This window comes from Rhinoderma darwinii, chromosome 3 (genome assembly GCF_050947455.1).
Source record: "Rhinoderma darwinii isolate aRhiDar2 chromosome 3, aRhiDar2.hap1, whole genome shotgun sequence".
NCBI classification, from domain to species: Eukaryota; Metazoa; Chordata; class Amphibia; order Anura; family Rhinodermatidae; genus Rhinoderma; species Rhinoderma darwinii.
This window is the reverse complement of record NC_134689.1, coordinates 273,296,492-273,314,955: the sequence shown is the minus strand read 5'-3', so window position 1 is coordinate 273,314,955 and position 18,464 is coordinate 273,296,492. Positions and strand designations below refer to the sequence as shown.

Here is an 18,464-nt window from a genome sequence, read left to right as displayed (position 1 = left end):
CATCTAGAACGTCTGTTGCTACACTGAGCCCACAGCAACTCTGTTGTAGACTACCATGGGCTCAAATTCTGATGAGGAATCCGTTTTTTAGACTAACATCAATCTACTCCCTGGAGTTAGCTTGAATCATACATTGAGTCATTAGGGGGCGATGTATTTTAAAACTGGTGCAAATTGAAAAGTGGAGTACTTACCCATAGCATCCTATCAGATTCCACATAAAGAGGCACTAGGAGAGAGGTTCTGCAAGGACAAGAAATCTGCAAGTGTAAGGGCTTGTCCACACTTAATGGGATTGCCGCAGGATTTATGCTGTGGAAACCTCTTTTTAATATATTCAAGGGACACAGAATGGCGTTTATTTTTGGGCATATTTATTATGGGACCGCAGTTTGGCAATACTTGTTCAGGGGCACATACAGGTCGATTGGTGCAGGATGTGTTTAACCCCTTAACGACATCTAACGTATGGGGCAGTCGTTAAGGACTTAACGCAACACAACGTATGGGTACAGTGTGGCTTGCGAGCCCGCACAAATGCCAGCCGGTGTATATTACAGCTGACACCCTGCTGCAGGACCAGAGCTAGTCACCTATCCGGCCGATTAACTCAGACGCAGTGCTCAAAAGCGAGCACTGCATCTAGGGTGTTTCCTAGCAGATCAGAAACCTGAAATGCAAATCGTGGGGTTCTGATGGCTGTTCTGGCAGACTGGAGGCCTAACATTGGCCTCCAAATACAGAAGCCTGCTTGTCCCACCCAGAGGCAGGGCCTAAAAGGCTTCCAGTTGCTAAATAAAGATGGCTCAGAAGCTGAGCCTGCAACATCAGCCGCCGCTGTCAGCTGTATGTTACAGCAGGGAACAGCGCTAGCTCTGATCCCTGACATAACACCTTAGATGTTGTGATCAGTCGATCGCAGCATCTTAGTAGTTTGTAGTGATGGGCATCGACAAGATGTTATCTGCACAATGCTGATCGTTGATATGGCAATTGGAGGCCTAATTGCTTCCTGGTCTGCCACGTATGATAACCTATTAGGACTCGCCCACATGGGACCGAATAGGCTTGCTGTCAGTGAATGACAGCTCTAATGTATTGCACTACATGGGTAGTGCAATGCATTAGAGTAAAGATCAGTGGTGCAGGACCTCGTACCCTAGGGGGATGAAGAAAAAAACAAAAGTTGCATAAGTGTAAAAATAAAAGTTTCAAGTTTAATAGCTGCCTTTTCCCTATAAGCCTTTTATTATAGGAAAAAAACACGTTCAAGGTACACATATTTGGTATTGCTGTGTCTAACGGCCAACTAGAAAACTAATGTTTTCCCCACACGGTGAACACTGCAAAAAAGAGGTAAAAAAGCATGCCAGAATTTTTTTTATTAACCACCCCTCCCCAAACCTGGTATAAAATGTGATCAAAAAGTCGCATGTACCAATAAACTACAACTAGTCCCGTAGAAAACAAGCCCTCCCACAGCTTTTTTGATTGAAAAATAAAGTTATGGCTCTAAGAATATGGCCACACAAATAAATAAAATGTGATTTTATTGCATAAACGATGCAAAAGGTAAAAAAACAAACCTATACGTTTGGTATCGCCGTAATCTCATCGACCCACAGAATAAAGAAATTGTCATTTGTAGCCCAGGGTGAACGCTGTTAAAAAAAAACAAAAAACAAATACAAAACACCAGAATTGCTGGTTTTTGGTCACCTTGCTTACCAAAAAATCGAATAAAACCTGATCAAACAATCAAATGTACCCCAAAATGGCAGCAATGAAAGCTACAAATTGTCCTGCAACAAATAAGCCCTCACACAGCTCCGGTGGGGAGAAAAATAAAGTTCTGGCTCTCAGAATATGGCGATGCAAAATGTGCAGTGTTCCAAAAGCGGATAAGATTGGGTGCCATTAATCAGTGTGACACCCGCCACACATCTGCAGATTGTTTACCGCATTATACCCTGATGTTCTCCGCACAGATTACGTATGCCCCCACATTACAAAATGAAATATCAGCAATACCCCAAACAGAGTAACTGCCAAACACTGCACACCAATCGCTAAATGGTGCTCCCTCTCATGAACCCTAGTGTGCCCAAACAGCAGTTTACATCCAAATATATAGCATCGCCATACCCAGGAGAACCCGCTTAAAATTTTGAGATTGTCTGCAGTGGCACAACATATTGTGCGCTAAAATGGCATATCAGAGGAAAATTGCAATTTTCACTTTGCACCATCCGCTGTGCATTAATTTTTCATGAAGAAAAACCTGTGGGGTCAAAATTCTCTATACCCCTTAAAATTTCTTAAGGGTTGTAGTTTCCAAAATAGGGGTCACTACTTGGGTTTGTTTTACTATTTGACCTCAGAGCCCTGCAATTGTGTGAAAATCACTGAAATAGACCTCAAATGTGCATGGTGCTCTTGATTTCTGAGCCCTGTCATATGTCCAGATAAATGCCTTGAGGGGTGTAGTTTCTAAAATGGGGTCACTTCTTGGGGGCTACCACTGGACTTTGGTGCCTTTTTTAGGGTTTTGCAAATGTAACATGGCGCCCAAAAAGCAAGCAAAATCCATGCCAAATAGCGCTCCTGCCTTTCTGACCTGTCGTTTGTCCAAACAGCCGTTTATGACCCCTTATGGGGTATTGCTGTAATCATGGGAGAAATTGCTTTTCAAATATTGGAGTGCTTTATCTCCTTTCTTGTAAAAATTGTAAATTTCCACGTTTTATCAGAAGAAAAGTAATTTAATTTCACAGCATAATTCCACTAAATTCAGCAAAAAAACTGTGGGGTCAAAATGCTCACTATACCCCTCGCTAAATTCCTTCAGGGGTGTAGTTTCCCAAATATGGTCACTTGAGTGGTTTCCACTGTTTTGTCCCATCAAGGCCTTTGTAAATGTGACATGGCACCTGACAACCATTCCAGCTAAATTTGAGCTCAAAGCCAAATGGTGCTCCTCTTCTGAGCGCCTACCGTGGGTCCAAACCGCAGTTTATTACCACATATGGGATATTTGTTTACTCAGGATAAACTGACCTACAACCGGTGTGGTGCTTTTTCTGCTTTAGTTCTCGAGGAAATTATTATTTTTTTTTAGCTAAACCTACCTTTTCGATTTTCACAGCCTAATTCTAATAACTTCTGCAAGAAACCTGTGGGGTCAAAATACTCACTATACCCCTAGATAATATCCTTGAGGGGTGTAGCTTCCTAAATGGGGTCACTTTTGGGGGTTTCTACTGTTTTGGCACCACAAGACCTCTTCAAACCTGCCATGGTGTCTAAAATATATTCTAATAAAAATGAGGCTCCTTTGCTTCGGAGGCATATGTTTGTCCATTACCACTCTATGGCCACATGTGAGATATTTCTAAACTGCAGAACCTGGGCAATAAATATTGAGTAACGGTTCTCTGGTAAAACCTTCTGTGTTACAGAAAATAATGGCTAAAAACTGATTCTCTGCAAAAAAAAATGAAATTTGTACATTTCACCTCCACTTTGCTGTAATTCCTGTGAAGCACCTAAAGGGTTAAACTTTCTAAAAGCTGTTTTTAATACTTTGAGGGGTTAGGTTTTTAAAATGGGGTGATTTATGAGGTTTCTAATAAGGCCCTCAAAGTCACTTTAGGACTGAACTTGTCCCTAAAAAAATAGCCTTTTGAAATTTTCTTGAAATTGTGAGGAATTGCTGCTAAAGTTCTAAGCCTTGTAACGTCCTTGAAAAAAAAGTGTTCAAAAAACGACGCCAACATAGGCATAAGGGGGATGTTAATTAGCAACAATGTGAGTGACGTCACCTCGGCACCCTGTACAGATTTGCTAAAGGGGAGTGATCTTTTACACAATACCTCATATTGAGTGGTGACTACAGCACATCATACCCAATACCGATCTGGAACCATCTGCACAGAAAAACTCAGTCTGGGTTACTGTCAAAATCTGGGTTACTCTCATATACATTTTTGTAGACCTCCCAGAACCTAGTTCAAAACAAAATGGTATCTGATCAAAACTGTACCTGATCAGTCTCATCACTACTCCCTCCTTTTTTGGACTCTTGAAATAATGTAGCAGGGTTCAAAATTACATATCAACATATTAAGGTTGGAAACTCTATCTGGGGGCACTAGTTTGACCCCCTGTAATACACAATAGCCTGGAACAAAAATGTCTTTCTCCTGACTAAACTACATATTTTTTAAATAACTTGCAACCATTTACTTTTAAAACATCATACATTTTCATTAATCGAGTAACTTACTTTAAAAAAAAAAAAAAAAAATGTTTAATTTGTGACACATTCCCTTTAGGGTATGTTCACACGGCCTATTTACGGACGTAATTTGGGCGTTTTTGCCCCGAATTACATCTGAAAATAGCGCCTCAATAGCGCTGACAAACATCTGCCCATTGAAAGCAATGGGCAGACGTTTGTCTGTTCACACGAGGCGTATATTTACGCACCGCTGTCAAATGACGGCGCGTAAATAGACGCCCGCGTCAAAGAAGTGACCTGTCACTTCTTTGGCCGTAATTGGAGCCGTTATTCCTCGAGGCTAATTACGGCCTGCACATGCCGGTACGGCTGAAATTACAGGGATGTTTTCAGGCTGAAACATCCCTGTAATTTCAGCCGTTACGGACGCCCTCGTGTGAACATACCCTTAAGTTTACCTCCCTCATATATTTCCCCCAAGGACTGTATTCCATGTTGTCCCCAGAGCTGGAAATGGAAATCCGATAGGACTTCCTTTAAATGGTTCATTTGAATAGCTTTCAATTCTATCTTAGGGCATACTTATTCCACATTTTAAAGCAATCTTAGTTGATTCTAAACCGGTCTCAATCTATTTCGTTTTATCCAACCAGTACTTTAATAGCATTTCTTTAAGTAAGATTTTTTTTTTTTTTTTTTTTTTTTAAGCTGCATCCATTCAATCTGAACCCACGGTTCATCAGTATATTCAAGCCAGTAATATTTTAGAGGCTCCAGTAATGCTGCTATTTGATAAGCCCCTATATATGGTACCCCCATACCTCCTCTATTCATATGACTAAACATAATGTGATTCAAAATTCTTGCCTGTTTATATCCCCAGATAAAGGACTTGCGAGTTTAATTCTGCAGTTAAAGATTTAGGAAAGAACAGCGGAATACATCTAAATGCATATAGTATTAGGGGTAATATATTAATCTTAATTATAATAATTCTTACTATTCATGAGACTATATTATATTTAATTCCTCTGAAATCTTATTTTTTAACTTGGTTATGTTATATATTATAGTAGCTTTGAATGAATATGAAATCGAAATTCCCAAGTAAATTAATCTCTTATCTGACCATGTATATTTATTTTTCAAAGAGATCGTAAGGTCACCTGGGCAATTTATTCCCAAAACTTGGCATTTGTTCTCATTTAATTTATAGTAGGAAACCTGGGAAGATGTCTATAGCTTCCTTTAGTGCTCTAAAAGAGCCTTCAATGTCTGAACAAGTTACAATAATGTCATCAGCATGGAGTCCTACTTTAAACTCTGACGTTCCACTGTTAATTCCATGGATCTCCACATTTTGTCTTATTATTTGAACAAGAGGCTCAAGTATGAGATTGAAAATCACGGGGGAAAGGGGGCATCCCTATCTGGTTCCGTTCGTAATCAAATTCTTTTGATGTAAATCCTGAATTAGATACTATTACATTGGGTTGAGTATAAAGAGACAATACTGCCCTTAGAAAAAAAGACACTAAAATCATATTTTCTCAGTGTTGCTTGAAGAAATCCTTGGTGCACTCTATCAAAAGCTTTTTCAGCATCTAAAGAGATGAGTGCACTGGGGGTTCACAAGCAGCTAGCAACCTCTATCAAATCATCCTCCTGGTTGCATCACGCGTTGGTCTATTCGGCATAAAGTCAACTTGATCGCTCGCTATTCGAGTATGTATTATTCACCGAAGTCTCTCAGCCATAATTGATGCAAATATCTTTATCTCCATTCAGAAGAGATATTGGTTTGTAGCTTCCTGGCAATATAAGATCTTTTAAAAAAAAAAATATTTATTTTATTTATTTTAATCGTTTAATTATTACAACTGACCGTAACAATTGAAATCAAACAAACCCACAAAAAAAATATATAAATAAAACAAAAAAGAAAATAATTTTAAAGGGAAAAAGAAAAATAAATAAAAACCAAAAACACCCCTTCTGATATTATTAGCCCTACCAGCTCTGTTAGGGGATTCTCAAGAGGCTACGATAATCGTCCAATTTCTGAAATTCTATCCAGGGATTCCATGTTCTGTGAAATCTGTCATATGCATCGTTCGAACAAGAGATTAAGTTCACCATTTGCATAATATCATTAACTTTGGAAACCCATAGGCAGAGCGAAGGAGCTTTTGTTTTATTCCACATTAATATATTCTCGCAGCCATAATTAAGAAACATAACAATGATCGCTTGAGAGAAATAAGGGGTCTCACCATGACAGAGGAGGAACAATGCGGGGTTCAAAGATAATGACCAAAAAATATGAAGGAGTGTACCAATTTCGCCTTTGCATCGCCAACATTTTGGGTCCGCAGATGGGGAAAACGTTTTTAAACGTGACGGGACTCTATACCATCTGGAGAGTAGTTTATAACTAGCTTCCTAGAAGTGAGAGCTAACAGAAGATTTTGACTTTGACACATAAAACCTCTGTCTCTGATCGGCAGTAAAAGAAAATTTTAAGGTCTATGTCCCATTGAAGCATGAAAGGTGGAGGTAGTAGTTGTTCTGGAGGAGGCCATAAGTCAGACAGTGAGTGCCTAATCAGACCCGATCCTAGACACAATGTCTCAAATGGAGTTTTGTTGTGTGTACGATTCTGGTGGAGGGAGAGATGTTAAAAAGTGTCTCAATTGTATAGATCTCCAGGGCCCCAGACGATTAGGACCCAGCAGGATCAGCAGAGCATGTGGAGTTAGCCAGTGATTATCTTTTTGTAAATCACTGACTAAATTTGCCAGAGGAGACCCAGTTACGAAAGATCAGGGCATCTATTCCCTGAGGGAAACGAGGGTTACTCAAAATAGGATATTGTGCAGAGTTACATGGTAAGAAAAAATTTGGTACTATTAAATTTTAACAACATTGCAGTGTCGAGCCTATAGTAGGATGGAGCCGTAGGTGAAGTAAATATGAAGGCTCCAGCCACAGACATGCTGCCAAAGAAATACAGGAAAATCATTGTTCAACATGGACCCAAGGTTTAAGGGATCCATGTAGGCACCAATCGATAACTAGTGTCAGATGTGTTGCCAGATAATAGGTTTTGATATCCGGCAAAGCAAGGCCCCCACACTTTTTAGGTCGACAGAGAAATGTCCGTTTAATTCTTACGGTCTTCCCATTCCATATAAATGTTATTTGGATGGAATCAGTTTCTTTAAAAAAAGAAGGGATTCTAATTTTCAATGCTTGAATAAGATATGAAATACGGGGTACTAAATTCATTTTGAATATAGTACAACGACCTAGCCAGCTGAAGTTCCCCTTGGTCCATTTCGTACAGTCTTCACGTATAGTGCGTAGAAGGGGGGGGGAGAGTTAGACTGATATAAATTGGATGGGTTAGGAGTAATATTAACTCCCAAGTATTTCAACGACATATCGCTCCAACGAAACTCAAAAAATTGTTTGAGAGATTGCATCAAGTCCGATGTTAAAGTAATATTCATCGCCACTGATTTAGCAAAGTTGATTTTAAAATTAGAAACCTCTGAATATAATTTAAATTAATTTGTTAAATTTGATGAAGAGGCAGCTGGTTTAGTAATAAAAAACAATAGATCATCTGCGTAAGCAGCTATTTTATATTCTAAGCCTTGAAGCAAGATACCAGAAATCAATGGATGGGCTCTCAATTTTCGAAGGAATGGTTCCTAAAGTAAGGATAAAAATAAGAGGAGATAATGGACATCCCTGTCGTGTACCGTTGAAGATTTTAAATTCTTTTGATAGTAAGCCGTTTACTTGAACCCTTGCCGAAGGGGCTGAATATAGAGCCATAATCCGAGCAATCATATTAGTCCCTAATTCGACTTTACGCAGTCTCCTCCATAAAGATCCAATTTACTTGGTCAAAAGTGTAGCGTCCATGGCCGCGGGCCGCCGAGTTCACTCACCTCCCGACGCCCGCTGCCATGGATCTGTGAGCGCTGGTCCCCATCTCCTCCCTAGGAGAAAACTGCGCTCACTTCCGGTCCGCTGTGTCTCCGTTTTACATTGTGTACAGTCAACATCCTAGAGTCCCTCTTCCTGTGTAGACTACATCTCAGGTACCGGCTGTGTACTCTGCATTTGGCGACTTTCTGCAAATCTGGCAGCAGACCCGGTCCTTTATTTTGCTGGCAGTCGATCGCATGAAGCGAAAAGCGGATACAAAGAGAAGAGAGCCGCCTCCGTATCTTCCGGGTATCAAAGTCTGGCTGTCCTCTCGGAACATTCGTTTGAAGGTGCCTTCATACAAGTTTGCTCCCAAGTTCCTTTGTCCTTTTGAAATTCTGCAACAGATAAACTCTGTCTCCTATAAGCTGCGGCTGCCTCCTACCCTCAGAATCCCAAACTCTTTTCATGTGTCCCTCCTGAAACCTGTGGTCCTGAACCACTACCGCAAGACTTCTAGTTCCACAGTTGCTCCCAGCGGTTCTTCTGATGTGTTCGAGGTGAGGGAGATTCTGGACTGCAAAAGGGTAGGAGGAAGGACTTTCTATTTGGTGGACTGGAGAGGGTTTGGTCCTGAAAAGAAGTCCCGGGAGCCGGAGGAGAACCTCAGTGCTCCTGCTCTCATTAAGAAATTCCTCTCTCGCTCTGGCCCCAAGAAGAGGGGGCGTAAGAGGGGGGATACTGTAGCGTCCATGGCCGTGGGCCGTCAGGTTCACTCACCTCCCGATGCCCGCAGCCATTGTTCTGTGAGCACTGTTCCCCATCTCCTTCCTAGGAGATGCCAGCGCTCACTTCCGGTCCGCTGTGTCCCGTAGTGTACTCTTAAAGGGCCAGGGTGCGCACATGAAAATCATCATTATCAACCCACATGATTTCCTGGTCTATAAGAAGTCCCCAGCCCTTCTGATCCTTGCCTGAGCGTTGTTAGTATATCCCAAGTTTGTCTTGCAAATGGTCCCTTAGTGTTTCCCGTTCCAGTTGTTACCCGTGCCCTGTTACCTGTTCCTGTATCCCGTGATGTGTCCTTGTTCCTGTGCCTACTAGTGTTGGAGTTGTGTCCTACTGCACCTGCTGTCGTTTGCCACGTCCAGTGTCTTCTGCCACGTCCAGTGTCTTCTGCCACGTCCAGTGTCTTCTGCCACGTCCAGTGTCTTCTGCCACGTCTTGTACTGCCCGCCACGTCTGGCGCAACCTGTTGCACCAACCTCCATTTGTGCTGAAGCCACAGCCACTGTCTGGACTAGTTCAGGTACCCGAGTGTTACGAACTGCTGTAGACTTTCGTATAGGCTGAGACCTGGTCAACTGCCTCTCCGCTATGGCGGAGCGGCCTAGTGGGTCTACATACCCTGTGACCATGACAAAAAGCCTTCTCTGTGTCCGTGGAAAGTAACATCATTGGTTTGTTCTCACATCTAGCCTTATATATAAGGTTTATAGTTTTTATAGTATTGTCTCTAGCTTCCCTCCCTGTCATAAAACCTGCCTGATCTGGGTGAATAATCGGGTCCATCAAAGGTAGTAATCTGGCTGCAAGAATTTTTGCAAAGATTTTAATATCCAGATTAAGCAACGAAATTGGTCTATAATTGGAGCATTTTAGAGGGTCTTTGCCGGGTTTTGGGATCACAACTATACTAGCCCTCAATGAGTCCCTTAATGAGGGATTAGAAGGAGAAAAGGCGTTGAGGACCCGTAGGAAGTATGGGTCAACAACATCCTGGAATGCCTTATAATATTCCAGGGAAAATCCATCTGGGCCTGAAGCTTTCCCAGATGGAGAGTTCTTAATAGCATCTTTCATTTCCTTTTCTGTAATTGGAGCTTCCAGGGACTCTAAGTCAGAGTCAGCTAAAGTTGGAAAGTCATAGCTTGCAATATATTCTTTGACACGGTCTCTAAAGTCTGGCTGGGATACGTGAAAATTATTATTATCTATCGAATATAGAGAAGCATAGTAATCTCGAAAGACAGCCACTATATCACTTGGGAGATGAACCTGAGAAGATGCGTTAAAGTTCACAGCAGGCACATAGGTAGAAACCTGTTTTAATCTTAGAGACCTGGCCAAAGCTTTACTGCATTTATTACCAAATTCATAGAAATTGCGCCTGCATCTAGTTAGGGTGGCTTTTGCTTTATCATTTAAGAGGGAGTGTAACTCTTCTCGTTTTTGCAGGAGATTAATTTGTATATCCTGATCAAGAGAAGATTTATGATGTTTTTCCAAGTCTTGAATTTGAGAAAGTAAAATAGTGATCGCTTCAGTGCGTTCACATTTGGTTCTAAAGCCTTGCTGGATTGGAACTCCATGGATGACACATTTTTGCACCTCCCATTGGGTACAGGGGTCAATATCGTCTGTGTTATGTGAGGAGAAGTACTCCACAACAGCTTTTTTAACTAACCTATAGATCCCTTGGTCCTTCAACAAGGAGGCATTCAATTTCCATTGCCACTGTGAAGAATAGGATGTATAAGGAAAAATTTCACCATAAGAGCATGATCCGAGAAAACAATTGACATTATTGATGAGGAGCGTAATGAGTGAAGCGAATGTTGTTTTATAAAGAAATAACCTAATCTAGAGTACATATCATGTACCGCAGAATAAAAAGAAGAAACTAGGAAAAAATGCTCCTTGTCACTGTTGTCTCAGTCCCAAGAGAGAGAGGTTTTGGATCGCCGATGACACAGCTCCATCGCTTGACGGCATGCTGAAGAAGTGAACCAATCACACCAGAGCGCCCGTTGCAAGAAGCATTTTTTCCTAGTTTCTTCATTCTATACGACCACGAGAAAGAAGCTCCAGCATTGGAGACATCAATCGTGGGTCTGCTCCAGAGGCTAGCACAGTGTGAACGAGGCCAAAGGTGAAATCACCTGACGAGCAGCAAAGTTAAGTTGTGCTGATCATCTTGCACAACTTGATCAGGTGAGTCCTTCCACATTCACATTTTGTATAATAATCCAACCTGCCCATACGATATCACCTTAGAGGAGCGTCGTCTCTCTCTTTTTGTTTTTTATCAAGCAGAATAAAAAGAGTAATCTCGTCCTGAAGGATATAAACAGCGCCAAGTATCTACCAGGCGGTGTTCACATAGAATAAGTTGCAGATACCGAAGCTTAGGGTGAGAAATATTGGAGGAGCCTGTTGTGTCTAGAAGTGGGTCCAAGGCAACATTAAAATCTCCTCCCAAAATCCAAGTCCCCTCGCCAAACACCTTCTAAATAGCTAGCTAAGGCAGAGCCTTGACCTGAGTTGGGTAAGTAAAGAGAGGCAAATATAAACACCTGAGACATTATGCGACCTTTGACCAAAAGCATTCTACCTGCATTGTCGGTGTGGGACTCCATAAATTCCCATGGAACAGAGCGAGAAAACAGTATGTATGCTCGTACCATTTGAGTGTGGGTCAGAAGTAAAACTGTGATATGCTGTAGGGAACCCTATATTAGGGAGCTTAAATGGTTTGTATGAGCAAAGGTGAGTCTCCTGTAAGAACGCGACATGCAGATAATGGCGCTTTAGGAGCCGCATCAGAATGGAGTGTTTTTCTGGACTATGAAGTCCCTTAATGTTTAGTGAGCCCACCACTAAGTCTGTTTCAGGGGGGGGGGGGAGACATGTTGGTGAGATAAAAGTAGAAGAAAAGAGACAGGAGAAAAGAGAGGAAAGAAGAAAAAAAAAAAGAAAAGAAAGAAAAAGGAAACGAAGAATCACAAAGGCGTAGATCTCGGGTAACTTTCTCAAGAATACCAACTCTAGAAAGAAAAAATAAAGAGAGTCGGGTAAAAATAGCACATCAAAAATAAAAAAGGGGTAAAAAGGGGCTCAATAAAAAGAGAGAAAGAGAAGCAAGAGCGGATACTAACGGCCTCCAGGCGTCCCAGGCTGATACAATGACAAATATATTTATTCATGAACTCACAGATATAACATGGGGATAGAAGAATGTCCTTTATTTTCCACTCTCAAAATAACAACCGTATAGTATAGAAAGCCAGCCCAGTCTATTCAATTTCTTTTGGTGAAGTAATTGCTGTGACCACAGTTGTAGGATCCCAAGATAGAATATCAGACACTGGGTGCCGTTTTCTCCTGCGTCGGCGTTGTGAAAAAAATGGTACACTCGTATTAGTCAGCCAATTCAGGACATATACTGGGGACACTGCTAAAAAGTCAAATAAATCCGCGAGATCCTCATACTGATAGAGGTAGAATGTTGAGTTGTTTTTTTTTAACAATTAGGTGAAAAGGGTGACCCCACCAGTATGTACCCCCTGAGTCACATATTTTGGCCAGTACAGGTTGAAGCATACGTCTCATTTGAAGAGTACGTGCTGAAATATCAGGAAAAATCTTTACCATAGAACCATCTAAATGTATTAGGCCATAATTCCAGGCCTTTCTGATGATCAATTCTTTATCCGTAAAATAGTGCAAATAGCAGATAATATCTCGGGGGGTATCTTGGTCCGAAGGAATAGCTCTAGATATACGATTAATTCTATCTATCATGAATGTAGTGTCAGGCGGTCTTTGAGCTATAATGTTGAAGATAGTAGTGACCCTCCGTAGGAGATCTTGTAAGCCCTTTCAGGCATATATTATACCTGCAGTCTCGATTCTCTTGGTTGTCCAGTTGGAGAGACAGGTTTTGGAATTGTTGGCGAGAGGTGGACACTTTATTTTCCAGAGCCATTACCCGTTTATCTAATGTAGAAAGATCACTTTCAACTTTAGTGGTTCTGTTGGCTATTTGGTCTACTTCCACCTTAATTCCAGATATTGCCTCCAGTTGAGATTGTTAGAGCTGTGTAACGGCCGAGACTAAATCACTTTTAGAAGGAAGAACCTGTAAGTGATTGCAACTCCATATGAATATTCAATTGAGCCGGTGTTGTTATTGGTTGATTAGTTGCAACTGCCTGAGGTCTCGTGGGCACTCATTATAGATAAGTCTCGTGATTCTCGTAGGTCTCGTGAATCTTGTGATATGAGAGGTATATTTTCTGGTGCAAGAGATAGAGCCTTGGGGGCTAGGACCGTAGATAATGCTTTTTCCATTCCAGAGAAAACAGTAGTAGCAGTGGCGTAGCTATAGGAGTCGCAGTTGCGCCCCTAAGCCTGGGGGGCCCCCGTTGCCAACTGGCGCTAACTGTAGAATAGATTTTTTAAACTTTTACTTGCGGTGACGCCGCCACTAGGCAGGGCCCTCACGTGATGTCGCGATCACATGTTACACTCCGTGTACTATGTGACATCACGTGAGGGGCGTTCCAGGCATTCAGGAAGAGAACGCTGCGTGGTGCGGACGGAGGAAGAGAGCCTGGATGCACTGGAAGTTGGAGCCGATCATCCGACTCCTCAGAAAACAACAAGACTTGGTGAAGGGGCCCGTAGTGTAATGTAATGTGATGTGTAGTGTAGTGTAATGTAATTTAATGTATTGTATCGTGCTGTCTGTTTGCGGTGGAGAGAGGACAGCACAATACAATATATTACAAACTGTGAGTCGCGACTCCCTGGGTATGGGAGGGGGGCTGTCTGTTATGGGGGAGCATTATACAGGGGGCTGTCTTCTATGGTGGTGCATTATACTGTGGGGGCAGCTATGGAGGTGCATTATACTGTGGGGGTGCATTATACAGGTGGGCTGTCTGCTATGGGGGAGCATTATACATGTGGGGCTGTCTGCTATGGGGGTGCATTATACTGTGGGAGGAGCTATGGAGGTGAATTATACTGTGGGGGGAGCAATATACAGGGGGGCTGTCTGCTATGGGAGTGCATTATACTGTGGGGGCAGCTATGGGGGAGCATTATACTGTGTGGGGGCAGCTATGGCTGGCATTATACTGTGCAGAGGCAGCTATTTTTCATGCTTAAAGGTCTGCCACAGTGTGTCCTCCCAGTACCCGGGCCTCTACATTTTTATCTTCAGATTTTTTTATTTTTCAATAAAAAAATATATTATTTACTACTATAATAATAATAATCTTTATTTATATAGCGCCAACATATTACGCAGCACTTTACAATTTAGAGGAAACATGAAACAAACAATATCAGACATTACATAGTGACAAAGTTCATTTACAATTCAAACCTGAGGAGTGAGGACCCTGCTCGCAAGAGCTTACAATCTATGAGAAAAATAAGGGAGACACAAAGTGTAACAGTGTTCGTTCTGTACAATGGTCCAGCCATCTTTTATACACATGGGGTGGTACACATAAAGCGGCATGAGCCGGTCACCAGCCAGTATCCGTGTATGACGGACATGAAGAAAAGGAGTGTGAGGGAATCTTATTCTGATGACTAATCTAAAAGGAGGGCCATGGAAAGGAGTCAGATTAGGGAATGTTATAGGCCTGTTTAAATAGATGTGTTTTCAGGGCACGTTTAAAACTGTGGATATTGGGAATTAATCTGATTGTCTGGGGTAGCGCATTCCAGAGGACGGGTGCAGCACGAGAAATATCTTGGAGACGGGAGTGGGAGGTTTGGATTATGGAGGATTTTAATCTAAGGTTGTTAGCAGAACGTAGAGCCCGAGTAGGGTGGAAGACAGAGATGAGGGAGGAGATGTAAGGAGGTGCAGCACTGTGGAGAGATTTGCGGGTGAGAGTAATAAGTTTGAATTTTATTCGGAAGGGGATGGGCAACCAGTGCAGTGACTGGCACAGATTAGAGGCGTTGGTGTAGCGGTTGGTCATAAATATGAGCCTAGCTGCTGCATTGAGGATAGATTGGAGAGGGGAGAGTTTTGTGAGGGGGAAGACCGACTAGTAATAAGTTACAGTAGTCAAGACGAGAGTGAATCAGAGCAACAATGAGAGTTTTGGCTGTATCCTCAGTAAGAAAAGGGCGGATTCTGGAGATGTTTTTGAGGTGAAAATGACAGGAGCGTGAAAGTGATTGAATGTGAGGAGTAAGGGTATGTTCACACGTAGTCAACAAAAACGTCTGAAAATCCAGAGCTGTTTTCAAGGGAAAACAGACCCTGCTTTTCAGACGTTTTTTTACCAACTCGCATTTTTCGCGGCGTTTTTCACGCCGTTTTCGCGGCGTTTTTTACGTCCGTTTTTGGAGCTGTTTTCATTGGAGTCTATGAGAAAACAGCTCCAAAAACGTCCAAAGAAGTGTCCTGCACTTCTTTTGACGAGGCTGTATTTTTACGCGTCGTCGTTTGACAGCTGTCAAACGACGACGCGTAAATAACAGGTTGTCTGCACAGTACGTCGGCAAACCCATTCAAATGAATGGGCAGATGTTTGCCGACGTATTGGAGCCGTATTTTCAGACGTAAAACAAGGCATAATACGCCTCGTATACGTCTGAAATTTGGCCGTGTGAACATACCCTAAAGGAAAGATCTGAGTCAAAAATAACCCCGAGACAGCGGGCATGCTGCATAGGAGTTATGATAGTGCCACACACAGAGAAGGAGACATCAGGTTTACGGAGGTTAGTAGATGGTGGGAACACAAGGAGCTCAGTTTTAGAAAGATTCAATTTCAGATAGAGAGAGGACATGATGTTAGAGACAGCGGACAGACAATCACTGGTGTTCTGTATTAGAGTGGGGGTGATGTCACGGGACGGGGCATATAATTGGGTGTCATCAGCGTAGAGATATGCAAAAAAATGGGAAGTGCCCAGGTGTGTTTAAATAATGATAGCCACTCCCACTAACCTTGAGGGGAGTGGTGTGTTGGGCATGGAAGTAAATGTGTAGTAATAATAAATAATAAAGTACTGTGTATAGTGCACATGTGAGGTATAGGGGACATGACTAAGTGTAGTGTGTAGAGATCAGGGCTGTGAGTGAAACAAAAACGTGAGTGTAGTGTGTAAACATGGAGGCATAGTGTTTGGATAGTGAGGCACAGCATATATCGCCGAATAGCAGCCTATTTATAACGCCCATATTGTAAGAGAGCGGGCTGCCCTGCATGCAGTGCCAAACATCCGCACACCAGGCTATCCCAGCATCATAAGACCTGGGCGCGTCCTGAAAAAAAGTATATACAATGTAAGTAACCATGAGAAAACATGGGGTATTAGTTGTTGTTTTGGCCAAAAAAACGCAAGCTCGCAATCCACGTCACGGATCCCCACACTTGCGAGTCCCTACCTGGAACTTTTCGTTCCAAAATCTAAGATATGCAAAAAAATGGGACATAGAATATAATTAAAACCACAGAAAAAGGCCATACTCACAGATTAGGTGGTGGGTAAAATACCCGTTCCAAACAGGACGCAACCAGGTCAGAGAATGCTGTTGATGGGAAGTGCCCAGGTGTGTTTAAATAATGATAGCCACTCCCACTAACCTTGAGGGGAGTGGTGTGTTGGGCATGGAAGTAAATGTGTAGTAATAATAAATAATAAAGTACTGTGTATAGTGCACATGTGAGGTATAGGGGACATGACTAAGTGTAGTGTGTAGAGATCAGGGCTGTGAGTGAAACAAAAACGTGAGTGTAGTGTGTAAACATGGAGGCATAGTGTTTGGATAGTGAGGCACAGCATATATCGCCGAATAGCAGCCTATTTATAACGCCCATATTGTAAGAGAGCGGGCTGCCCTGCATGCAGTGCCAAACATCCGCACACCAGGCTATCCCAGCATCATAAGACCTGGGCGCGTCCTGAAAAAAAGTATATACAATGTAAGTAACCATGAGAAAACATGGGGTATTAGTTGTTGTTTTGGCCAAAAAAACGCAAGCTCGCAATCCACGTCACGGATCCCCACACTTGCGAGTCCCTACCTGGAACTTTTCGTTCCAAAATCTAAGATATGCAAAAAAATGGGACATAGAATATAATTAAAACCACAGAAAAAGGCCATACTCACAGATTAGGTGGTGGGTAAAATACCCGTTCCAAACAGGACGCAACCAGGTCAGAGAATGCTGTTGATGGGAAGTGCCCAGGTGTGTTTAAATAATGATAGCCACTCCCACTAACCTTGAGGGGAGTGGTGTGTTGGGCATGGAAGTAAATGTGTAGTAATAATAAATAATAAAGTACTGTGTATAGTGCACATGTGAGGTATAGGGGACATGACTAAGTGTAGTGTGTAGAGATCAGGGCTGTGAGTGAAACAAAAACGTGAGTGTAGTGTGTAAACATGGAGGCATAGTGTTTGGATAGTGAGGCACAGCATATATCGCCGAATAGCAGCCTATTTATAACGCCCATATTGTAAGAGAGCGGGCTGCCCTGCATGCAGTGCCAAACATCCGCACACCAGGCTATCCCAGCATCATAAGACCTGGGCGCGTCCTGAAAAAAAGTATATACAATGTAAGTAACCATGAGAAAACATGGGGTATTAGTTGTTGTTTTGGCCAAAAAAACGCAAGCTCGTTTTGGAACGGGTATTTTACCCACCACCTAATCTGTGAGTATGGCCTTTTTCTGTGGTTTTAATTATATTCTATGTCCCATTTTTTTGCATATCTTAGATTTTGGAACGAAAAGTTCCAGGTAGGGACTCGCAAGTGTGGGGATCCGTGACGTGGATTGCGAGCTTGCGTTTTTTGGCCAAAACAACAACTAATACCCCATGTTTTCTCATGGTTACTTACATTGTATATACTTTTTTTCAGGACGCGCCCAGGTCTTATGATGCTGGGATAGCCTGGTGTGCGGATGTTTGGCACTGCATGCAGGGCAGCCCGCTCTCTTACAATATGGGCGTTATAAATAGGCTGCTATTCGGCGATATATGCTGTGCCTCACTATCCAAACACTATGCCTCCATGTTTACACACTACACTCACGTTTTTGTTTCACTCACAGCCCTGATCTCTACACACTACACTTAGTCATGTCCCCTATACCTCACATGTGCACTATACACAGTACTTTATTATTTATTATTACTACACATTTACTTCCATGCCCAACACACCACTCCCCTCAAGGTTAGTGGGAGTGGCTATCATTATTTAAACACACCTGGGCACTTCCCATCAACAGCATTCTCTGACCTGGTTGCGTCCTGTTTGGAACGGGTATTTTACCCACCACCTAATCTGTGAGTATGGCCTTTTTCTATCAGCGTAGAGATGGTACTGGAAGCCAAATCTGCCGATGGTTTGTCCAATAGGGGCTGTGTAGAGAGAAAAGAGGAGCGGACCTAGGACTGATCCCTGAGGAACCCCGATAGCAAGGGGAAGAGGAGAAGAAGTGGAACCGGCAA

The 18,464-nt window shown here is 42.4% G+C and overlaps 1 protein-coding gene across 1 annotated transcript in view; it reads left to right on the top strand.

Annotated features, from left to right (window-relative positions):
• LOC142749634 (G2/mitotic-specific cyclin-B2-like) overlaps positions 1 to 18,464 on the top strand; it is a 53,881-nt gene that overhangs the window by 12,335 nt on the left and 23,082 nt on the right. The gene's annotated exons all lie outside the window — the stretch shown is intronic.